The sequence below is a fragment of the Ornithodoros turicata genome, chromosome 9 (assembly GCF_037126465.1).
Source record: "Ornithodoros turicata isolate Travis chromosome 9, ASM3712646v1, whole genome shotgun sequence".
NCBI classification, from domain to species: domain Eukaryota; kingdom Metazoa; phylum Arthropoda; class Arachnida; order Ixodida; family Argasidae; genus Ornithodoros; species Ornithodoros turicata.
Window position 1 is genome coordinate 15,277,029 of NC_088209.1, and position 6,798 is coordinate 15,283,826.

The following is a 6,798-nucleotide window of genomic DNA, read 5'->3' on the forward strand; positions in this document are numbered from 1 at the left end:
TTTTAGAGTGTAGACTGCCATCAGCAACCCGTCTATTTATCTCTCCCCAAAAATATCAGCATTCATGTCGGCCACTTAATGATAACGGTCGGGTGTAAAAAACATAGCGGTGTAAACAGGAAGTCCAACACGAGAGGGAATAGAGGGGGAGAGGAGGGCTCCTATGTATATTGTGGTCGAGCACCACGAAGCTTTCTACACAAGCCCCTGGATGGCGCTTCAGCAAGTGTCTCAACCTTGGCCTCCGATAAGAGGGGCGTTGCTTCAAAGATAAAAGGCAGGGTGCGACAGGGGAAGGGATCTTTTTCCGGGAGATGCTTGCCCTGGCGCGGTACACGTTGTGGCAGAGAAGGTGAATAAACGATGTTGTTGCATTGAATCTTGGTGTGTGCCGCTTGTTCCTTTGCGCGCGGAACGGACGGGCTGACGCCCCGAGGTTGTGGGAACTTAGGTTTCCACAACTGGCGCCCAACGTTTGGGGTTCGAGCTCGTTCGTCCCGTGGCGGGGAACACGCGGCACTGTGAGTTTGTGTAGTTAGTAGTTGTTGTAGTTTACAGTTTTTGCTCTTACTTTTTTTGCCGTTATTTTTTTGTGTGTGCGTTTTTCGTGTGTTTCTTTGAGTTTTTCAGCTCCCACCCGGTGGACGAGCCCTCGGAGCTGATGGCTGACAAGGCGAAGGTGCCCGCGCCGCAGTCAGACGCCATCACAACAGCAGAACTCCTGTCACGCATGACGGAGTTGTGCTCGTTGGTGGTTCAACGCCTGGATGCCGGGTCGGTTTCGCCGCCGCAGGCACAAGCACCTCTACGACTCAACTTACCGGTGCCTACCTTCTCAGGTTACACCGATAAGAAGTCTGTTGCCGATTTCCTGGATGACCTCACCGCCTATCAGACGGGTATGGGAATTTCGGACGAAGTCCTAATCCAACGCATCCTGCAGGTTGCTTTGGTCGGAGACGCCGCCCGCTGGCTTCGGTTGCAACCGGAGTTTACGTCCTTGCAGGACTTCCAGGAGCGGTTCAAAAACGAATTTCTTCCCCCGGATTACGAATACCGTGTCCTAGAGGAATTACATAAGCGTACTCAACATCCTGAGGAAAGCTTATCTGAATTCGTTCGGGCATTGCAGGATCTGTACAGCAGAGCGGATCCCACTGCTACGGAAGAGCAGCGTGTCGCACGGGCGATCCGTCAGTGCCACCCGCGCTTCCGGCCCTACTTAAGAGCCCATCGCTTTGAAACCCTTGAGGCGTTGGCCCAGGAGGCTCGTTCAATACAAGGCGACCTCCTGGCAGAGCTTCAATACACGCCCCCTCCGCCCCCGGAGCTAGCGTTGGAACCGCGCTGCGCGTGGTCGGGAGGAGCCGCCTCGGTCGAACGCCTGCATGCAACAGGTTTGGGTGACAACCCCCGTAATTCAGACAATGCGGAGTCATCCCACCGAGCCCTAGATCCGTTCCTCTATGACCAGAGGACGATCCCCGCAGGAACGAGCCTTGACAGACCCGTCCCGCCCCGAAGTCGCGGTCAACCTGGCCTTTCAGCTAGCGAAACCCCACGGCAGCGGGAGCGGCACCATCCTGCGCCCCCGCAGCCACGAGCGCCCAACGGCTGTTGGAATTGCGGCAGCCCTGACCATTTTCGTCGGGAATGCCCGCGACAAAGACCGAACACCCGTAATGTGCCATCGGGAAACGGTCGCAGCCGGCGTCCATGAATGCTCGCTCAACGACGTCGGCAAGTTGCGAAAAAAGCGAGCAGACGGTTACTATCCGTGGCCTTGATCAGTCAAAAACTAGCTTTGCAAGCGGTAAGATAACGCAAAGAGATGCTTTGGCGCCTCTTGCTTTTTCTGTCCGAGATTACATCGAGGATAAGGAACCAAACATCGCCGTTCGAATTTTGGGTAAAGATTACATCGCCCTTATCGACACGGGAGCTACGCTTTCCCTTATCGGGGATAGTGTTTACGAGCATTGCGTATCGCGGCATGTGGAATTGCAATCCACAGATGTCACTCTTCGTCTTGCTTCTAATGACGCCGTTCCAGCACAGGCTGCAGTTGTGCTCTGGGTACGTTTGGATGGGAGACGACGAAAGCAGCGCTTCGTGCACCTTCCTGGCCTGGCAGTTCCTGTTATCCTGGGCAGAGACTTCATCATCCGGCAGAAGTTGGTACTGGACCTGCCCAATGGAGGATACGTGTACCACGGCTCGTCGGGATTTTTCCGCTTCGCCGCAGCACGGGAACACTGCACAGCACAGCAAGCTGTGGCAGCGACCGTTGAAACGTCTGGGCTGCCGACTGTCTTGGGGTCATTCCATGGTCCCGAGGAGCAACGCCGTCAGCTTGAACAAGTACTGCGGCAGTTTGACGGAATCTTTACCGAAAAACCGGGTAAGTCGTCTGTGTTACAGCATAGCATAGACACCGGTAACGCTAGACCCTGGCGTTGTAATCCGAGACCATTGAGTGTGCATAAGCGTGCTTTGTTCGACACTGCTCTTGACGAAATGCTCCAAACCGGTGCAGTTCAAAGGTCCCAGAGTCCTTGGGCATTTCCTGTTGTTCTGGCTCCCAAACGTGATGGTACGGCTAGGTTATGCGTCGACTACCGTCGACTTAACGCAGTAACTGTAAGGGATTCCTACCCCTTCCCGTCCATTGAGTCAATCTTGTATTCCCTGGGCAACGCAACTGTGTTTTCAACGCTTGATTGTAGTAGAGGATTTTTGCAAATCCAAGTTGCCCCGGAGGATGTCCCAAAAACAGCCTTTACGTGCCATAGAGGTTTGTTTGAATTTGTACGAATGCCTTTCGGACTGTCCAACTCACCCGCCAGTTTCCAGCGGTTGATGGATACAGTGTTGGGAGATGCGAAGTACAATTTCGCAATGGCATACATGGATGATGTCGTAGTGTTTTCTAGAAATTTTCAGGAACACTTGGAACACCTGTCAATCGTCCTTGCAAGGATGAACGAAGCGGGCATTACGATCAACCCCCGCAAGGTGCAGCTGGCATCGTCCAGGATCAGCCTCCTCGGCTTTGTGGTGGACGGAGGGACCATCCGTCCTAACGACGACAAGCTAAAGGCGATCACGGACTTTCCGGTCCCCGGTAACGTCAAAGCCTTACAGCGCTTCCTAGGTATGGTTGGTTTTTACAGACAATTCATTCCTAATTGTGCCGAGCTAGCGCAGCCGCTTAACCAGTTGTTGCGCAAGGACACGCGCTGGAATTGGGGAGAAGAGCAGGAACGATCATTTCGAGCTCTATCACAAGCAATCGCTGATACGGCTAAGCTTTATCTGCCCGACCTTAACAGACCATTTGTTGTGCAAACAGATGCAAGCGATTATGGTGTTGGCGCAGTTCTCTTGCAGGAGCATGACGCTATTCTTTGTCCAGTGGCTTTTGCAAGTCGCACGCTGAATCCGGCAGAACGGAACTACTCCGTGACGGAAAAGGAGTGCTTGGCGATCATCTTCGCTTTCAGGAAGTTCGACCTATACCTGGACGGCAGTACCTTCACTGTCCAGACTGACCACCAGGCACTTTCTTGGCTGCAGCGGCTCCATAACCCGTCTGGACGACTTGCCAGGTGGGCCCTGACGCTACAAGGCTACTCCTTCAACGTGGAGTACAGGCGGGGCTCAACGAACGTGGTAGCAGACGCACTGTCCCGCGCGCCTCTACCGGAGGGGGAAGAGGAAGGCACCGAGGCGCCTTCTCAACTTCTGGCAGCAGCACAGGTGGCACGAGACGTATCTTCGTCTTGGGGCACGGTCGTGAGCAGAGAGCAGCTCCTAGACGCTCAGAGAGCGGACGGCCTTTGTCAGCGGGTGTCGCAGTGGATAGCTGAGCAAGACTCGGCGGACACCCGAACGACTGACGGACGGCACGACTCCTATCTGCTGGGCGAGGATGGCATCCTGTTCAGATACATACCCCAGGCGGATGAGGACGACGGCTCATCCCCGTTCAGAGTCGTGGTGCCACGGAAGTTGCGTAAGTCTTTCATACGTTACTTTCATGACTCGGCCTTGGCAGGTCACAGCAGCGGCAGGAAAACTTATGAAAAGTTGTGTCGTGTTGCGACATGGCCAGGAATGAGACAGGATGTAACAAAGTATGTTCGTACTTGTCCCGTATGCCAGAGAGCGAAACCTCGTGGTGGTTTACCCCCTGGGCGCTTACAGCCTGTTCAGAGCAATAGACCCTGGCAGATAGTTGCTTGTGATGTGATGGGACCGTTTCCCCGTAGTCCTAGAGGTAACCAGTATTTGTTCGTGGTTACTGATCATTTCACGAAATGGGTTGAGCTGTTTCCTCTCAGGACACTGACTTCCCAGAGAGTGTGGGAAAAGTTACTCGACACCTTTTGCCGGTTCGGGTTTCCCGCACAGCTGATCACCGACAACGCAACCTACTTTACAAGTAAGGTGTTCTCAGATTCTTGCGCTGTCTTAGGCATTCAGCATAAGAAGACTTCCCCGTATCACCCTCAGGCTAACATAACCGAACGTGTTAATCGGAACCTGAAAATGATGTTGGTTGCTTTTACTAGCCAGCACCACCGTGATTGGGATCTTCGCCTGGCTGAGCTGGCGTTCGCTACGCGGACGACGGTCAATAGGTCTACAGGATTCACCCCGGCGTTCCTGAACTTGGGACGAGAGGCCCCTTTTCCTGTGGAGAATGCTCTGGGCCTCCGGGATGGTGGTACCCGGCCTCCTTATTCAAGGTTTGCTGAGGACCTCCGGAGTCGACTGGACGATGCAGCCCGGACGGCTCGGGAGAACCTGGACGTCGCAAGGTTGGACCAGGCTCGCCAGTACAACCGTGGACGTCGGAACCTCACCTACAGCGTCGGTGACCTCGTCCTTCGACGGACTCACCCACTAAGTGATGCGTCACGAGGCTTTGCAGCTTCACTCGCAGATAGGTGGGATGGCCCCTTCGAGGTAAGTGCGTGCTCCTCCGGCCTCACTTACAGGCTTCGTCGCTGCGACACCGGCGAAGAGACTGGGCCAGTTCACATCTCGGACTTGAAGTCTTACCATCTCCGAGACCCGGACGGAGAGGAGCCAGATTCGCAACCTGCCTCCCTCCAGGACCTGGACCCGGATCCCGTCCCCGGACCTGCGTCCAGCCGCTACAACTTGCGTCCCCGCAGGCGGCGCACGTAGTCGCCACTATCTCCATCGCTAAGCATAGTGCTTGTGATTTAGTGCTTTAGTAGTGTGATTTCTGTTGCACAGTTTTCCGCTGTTTTTCCTAGGGAGTGCCCTTCGGGCGCTTACGGCTTAGGGATACCCCCTTTACCGTGTTCCCGTCTCTCTCGCAGTTTCGATGCCACGTTCCGCTCTACCTCCACACCGCCCGGTTTCCCGGTCCCGTTCACGCGGAGACCCAGCACGGAATTCTGGACCCCCGGACCGCACAGCCCGCTCCTCACCTCCACACCGCTCCGTGGCCACCTGGACGGTCGTGGCCAATGGCCTGCCTGTGGCATGGACGTCACGGTCCCGCTGGAGCAGCCAGCCCCGGCCGCTGCGGGGAGAAGACCCGTCACGGACTCCTGCCCCGTTCAGGGGTCTCACACTAACAGACAGGCACCCCTCGGACCCCCTCCAACCTCTGACCGCCGAGGAGAGGCGGATTCTCTGTCCGCAATGTCAAGTACCCGAGGTGCACAGGGGGACCCACCGCAGAGGCGCCCTGCACCAAGCCCGCCTCGAAGCAACCCGAACAATGTCCGACGTTGCCACCGCCATCACTACATTACGTCGCCTTCGTCCCGAACTGCTGGTGGAGTCCGCACCTGCCAGGAAGCCCACAACACAACCGGTTCCTCCGGTACCCGACGACGCCATTCTCGACATCACCGACGATCTGATGGCCCTTTAAGGGGGGAGGAGTGTGGTCGAGCACCACGAAGCTTTCTACACAAGCCCCTGGATGGCGCTTCAGCAAGTGTCTCAACCTTGGCCTCCGATAAGAGGGGCGTTGCTTCAAAGATAAAAGGCAGGGTGCGACAGGGGAAGGGATCTTTTTCCGGGAGATGCTTGCCCTGGCGCGGTACACGTTGTGGCAGAGAAGGTGAATAAACGATGTTGTTGCATTGAATCTTGGTGTGTGCCGCTTGTTCCTTTGCGCGCGGAACGGACGGGCTGACGCCCCGAGGTTGTGGGAACTTAGGTTTCCACAATATTTAAGGCCTCGTTTCACGAATTAAAAAAAAAATATTTCGTTGGCACTTAAGTGCTCTCTCCTCGTCTTTCCCTGCCCTGAGGGTTTTAAATTGATAAGTATTAAAAAGGGTTCCATGCACTCAAGAGACTCACTCGTTGAATTGGAGAGCGCATTCGTTTTGTAATTTTGGACTTATATAAAGTTACAGTGTGGTAGCAAGCACTATTCAGTGGGCTTTGTATACATACAGGGTGTTTCAGTTAAATCCCCGGGCTAAATAATTCGCTAACGTGCGGTGCACAAAACGGATAACTTTATTTTTTCCATGTATCTGTCCGATACCGCCTACAAACTGCGCAACGTGTGAATGAGTGGGAGGCGCTCATTATTTAAATAAAAATTAAAATGCGTTTCGTGAAAAATCATAAATTCTAAGGCAGGGCGCCGTCGGCATTGAAATTGGTACTACCCCTTTTGGGGACCTTCAGTGGACACCTTCTAGAGAAAAACCTGACACCGAAGCCGGTCATTTGTAGCAGTAATTACTTGGGTTCTGTTTATATACTTTTGTCACGGCTAGTCGTCGTGTTATGGAT

At 54.5% G+C, this 6,798-nt stretch overlaps 1 long non-coding RNA gene across 1 annotated transcript; it reads left to right on the top strand.

Annotated features, from left to right (window-relative positions):
* Window positions 1-173: 173 nt before the first annotated feature.
* LOC135368175 (uncharacterized) lies at window positions 174-6,136 on the top strand. Its single transcript, XR_010414712.1, has 2 exons — window positions 174-352; window positions 5,355-6,136. It is a non-coding gene; the product is annotated as an uncharacterized LOC135368175 (long non-coding RNA).
* Window positions 6,137-6,798: the final 662 nt, after the last annotated feature.